This window comes from Apium graveolens, chromosome 9, assembly GCF_009905375.1.
Source record: "Apium graveolens cultivar Ventura chromosome 9, ASM990537v1, whole genome shotgun sequence".
In the NCBI taxonomy this organism is placed as follows: domain Eukaryota; kingdom Viridiplantae; phylum Streptophyta; class Magnoliopsida; order Apiales; family Apiaceae; genus Apium; species Apium graveolens.
Genome location: NC_133655.1, coordinates 53,345,620 through 53,350,505, shown reverse-complemented (window position 1 = coordinate 53,350,505; position 4,886 = coordinate 53,345,620).

Below are 4,886 nucleotides of genomic sequence, written 5' to 3'. Positions count from 1 at the left end.
AGGATTTGAATATGAATGAGACAACCACATTGGTATTTAAGATGGCCAGTCTTTCATACCATATGGCATACAACACATGATTAGATGGCATCCCACCCGACTCTTCGTCATTCTGATAAAGTGTCTCACCATAGCAATGTTTATCCCAATCAGAAAGCAAAACTTAAGGGAAATAATTAAATTTGAAAGGAATGCAATATCCTCCTTTTCGATATTATAGCAAAGAGTTTATTTAAGAAAAGAAGTTCATACTTATTTAGGGATCAAAAAGGAATATACGCTGTGATATTGAAGACAAGAACGATACCATTGGTCACCATCCACATTTCACTTGTATTCATCTTTCGAGCTTGTTCGATCATATTCCCATTGTTCCATATAACAACTGTAGAAAGTACGTTGAAATGCCTTTGCAAATTAAGCATTATGGTAGATTCTTACTTGCTAAGTCTTGCGTCTTTAACATAGCACCTACACGTATAATACTTTAACAATTCGATCATAATGGCGTTCCTACCAAATAACTTTGAGTTTCCTCTTTTAATTTAGATTAACCACGAATCATTCAACATAATGATCCTTTTATTAATAATATTCTTCTTTTAGAAAAGCTTGGAAATCTTCCCAATCTTCTTCGACCACGCCCAGGCTCCTTTTACATCAATGAATCTTTAAACTCTAATGGTCTCTGCCACTGGATGAATACTCACTCTGTACGCGAATTCTATTATTAACCTTGTCAAACCGTTAGGCATAATCAACTTCTTCATAATTGCGGTTTACTTTGTTCTCTGAATTAATAATACTAAGTCTGAAACAAACATCCTTCCAGGTAATCCAGGTCTTTTAATAAACAAGAAACTCAAGTAGTAAGTTGACAACCATGGTTTAAAACTTATTTTATTAAAACAGCCTTTGAAAATTTGTTAAGAAAATCTCTTTCGAGAATTTGTCTAAGGAAATTTTGAAAATTGCACACTTGGTTGTCCTTACTATATGAGTTGGTTGTTGTCTTTCTTACCTATAACAAGGTACCAAATTAAAGAAACAATCACATAAAAGTCCGTTCACTTCAATCTACCTTTTCTCCTTTATCGAGTCCATTTGCCTTCCTTAATCGGTGAAAACTTCAATTGTCGTTGCATGCTATCTTATTCGTAGCTTCACCTAAAGCTTCCATACTGGTAATATTCCTGACATTATCATTGCAGTAGTTAAATAGAACAGGCTATCCAATAGTTAACAAATCGGCTGATGTCACATCACCTTGTTATTATAAATATATCACATTATCATAACACCATTCATTATCTTCAAGAAAGCTCCAGAACCATAATCTCCTCTAACTCTCTTTTCAATACTTATGTAATCCATTTCACAAGCTAGTCATGGGTGGCCTAATCACTAATGGCTTTTTTTTCTTCTGGTAACAACTAATCTTCAGAATACCTGAATCTTCTTTCTAGACTTCTTCTCACCTTTATTTATATCTCAAGTACTCACCATTTACTGTAACTCCCGAATCCATCCTCGTAGGTACTGTTGCTTTATAGGACAAATATTAAACCGAGGGTATAAAACATGATATAGGGTAAACTAAAGAGATAAACTCACATCCGAATGTCTAGTAAACCAAGAATAAACAAATGGAGGTCCTTAAATAGGTCGTCTCATATCAAGAGGTGGTAAAATAGCGTAGAATATCTTGAAGAGGGGCAACTGTCATAACGGAAGGTGGTACCATTAATACTGATGAAGGAACAAGGTGCAAATCAAATCTGAGAAAAGATGACGATCCTCGAATGAAAAGCTCCAAATGATCAGATGATACCAGGAAGTCAGGATCTACCATTGCCGTTGTCCGGAGATCACGTTACAAATTAATAATCTCGAATCGCAATACGAACCGTGCCAGAGACCTATTATACAATCGCACTCAATCTCACAACGTCTTATCTTTCTATTTCCTATTCCTAATCCTAACCCTCTACCCAATCCCGGCAATCTAGGATTATTTCAGTGACTTATAACCTGTAGCTCTGATACCAACCTGTGGCGCCCTCCAAACCCGGGTCAGAAGTCTGGGGTCCACAACACAAACACAACATATCAACCTATATAAGAAATATTAATTGCGATGATCCTGCTTTATATAACCACGGATCGCAACAGGTTAAAGTATGAAAACAAGCCACAATCTTAACTTTTATTACAACGTACCAAATCCCAACTAATTTAACTTACAACTGACAATAAAATTATCCTTACAATCTTACTATCCCACTACCGCAATAAGCTCCTGCTGGCTCGATCCAACTCAATCTGGAATCCTAGCTCGTACATTGAACTGGGAAACCTCGCTATCAACCATATCCTTCTTAACTGTAGAATACATAAAAAGATTCGCAAGAGTGAGCTAACTAGCTCAGCAAGTCATAATAGGGATAATTGAGGATAAGCACTAATCAAATGTAATTATTCAGAGGAATCAAGTTTCTTTTTAACTAATCATTAGAATTGGATATTCATTTTAAGTTTTAAAAACCAAGGTTAGGCTGCTGATCAGTCACGCACTAACCCCGAGCAAGCACACAACACTGCTCTAATTACTGGATCCAAGGCACACATTGGCCTAACTTGACCATTGGTATGGTCTGACCACGAATCTGGTCCACATATATAAAACTATCCAATCCTAAAGCAGTTCAATATGATAAACAATATAATTCGATAAAACAAGATCATAATCAATGATGGTTAAACACTTGAATAAAAACGTAAAGAAACTCATGGATATCTCAAGGGTATATCAAGGTATGTATAAGAAACGGTTTCCAACTTGTAAAGGATCAGGTTTTCTACCAGTAATGATTTTTCAAGGTATTGTTCTTTGATGTTATAAAGAATGGTTGGAGTATAAAAGTTTCTGGTTTTCAAACAATTTTACTCCAGTATTTGGTGTTTGGTAATTATACATTTGGGGAGTAGTGTTATACTTGTGTGATTTGGTATCTGAAAATTAACAAAGGACGGTTTACGAAAAATTTAAGGCTTATGGCTCAAGAATCAAGTGAGGTGATTCAGGTTCAAGGTTGCATGATTCAAAGTACTTACAGTATAAAATAGAGCTATTTTGAATACTTTACAATATTTCATTGGATACTTCATCATATCATGTAACCAAGTTCGTATAAAACACACGCACACATATATATAGTCACTCGACGTCCCGATAATCATCAGATACGTTCCCGTATTTACGTAATTCAATTTCCCGGAAATCGGGCAGCGCCTACTTTGTTTATCGGACTACCCGTCGAACACAATATCGACGTCAAATCAATTCACAACAACTACAATGACGACCCAAATCACAATCCAAATGCACGAATCCCAATCACCGATATTATTTAACTATTACTCTTATTTGCATTTTATATTTTTATTCGTATTAGGACTTAGAATTGGATCATCACTGTCCACCGTCGACTCACCAAAGTTCACCGTCGACGGCGGCAAAATTTATTGGTGCCCGATATAATACGGGTTTCCGAATAAATTACACCAATTATTTTAAAATCATTTTCGCACGTATAATTTAATTTCACGAAATCAGTCAATGCAAATTCCTGTAAAAATTGAAATAATTAAAATAGGAACATAACATCAGGAACAATCGAACCAAAATAATAAAATAAAATCAGGGAACCACGCGCCTACGCGCTGCACGGCCACCACACCTCTCGGATTTCCCGAGAGGTAGCAACCACAACAACAGTCACCAAGGAAAAATCACAACTCAATAGATATACATGCATATGAGATACGCACACAACACATAAATAAGCAGAACACAGGCTGAATCGGAAACCATGGCGGCGCAGTCACCGGAATAATCACCGGCGACGCGACTGGAAAAAACAGAGCAGGGCGGTAGTAATTACCAAGGAGACAGAACGATAAGGAGGGGATTCACAGGAGGGAAAAGAAAGAAAAAACAAAAAGAAAAATAGAGGGAGAGAGACTGAGACTGTGGCGGTGGAAAGAGGACTGAGGGGTGGGAAAAGAAGCTCCGCGATTAGAAAAGAAAACAGGGGTGGGGGTATCTGTGCGTGTGTTTGTTTGTTTTATTTATTTATTTTATATATTTTTTTTCGTAACAATCTAGCAGCAACAAGTGGATCACATTCTGCTTACCATAATTTTATGAAACTCTGACACGTATCAAAAATTTACCACGTATACTTATTTCTGCTTACAAGCCCCAATTCTGATTCACATTCTGTATTTAAACGAACCAGGTTGCGCATAAAATAAGCTCAGAAAATTACCAAAATAGACTTAAAATTTTTTAAAAATCCCGAAACTAATAAAATAAAATTTTCATAATTTTTAAAGTATTTTTGAAACACAACTCGTACCCGCATTTCACGATTAACGAACCGAGCTGCATTTAAAACAAATTCTGAAAATCACGAAAATAGTCTTAAAATGCTAGAAATATCCCGAAGTTTATAAAAACATAAATTTTGAAATTTTTAAACAACTTTTTGAAATGTAATTTGTACCCGCTTTTATCAATTAAACGAATCAAGGTGCGGGTGAAATTAATCCCAAAAATTTCCAAAATAATTTTAAAATTCTTGAAATATTCCAAACTTAAATAAATATGAGTTTCATAATTTTTGAAGAATTCTGGAATTAACTATGGATTTTACAAATAAAAGTAGTTAGAAAATCATTTAAAGAAATAATCAATAAAATATTGATTTCTCAATTTCATAAAGTCCTAAAAATAATTAGTGTAATTGTAAAACCATAAAAATAATTTTAAAGACATTTTAAATATTTATGCAAATATATTTGCACTAAATCCACTGTAAAAA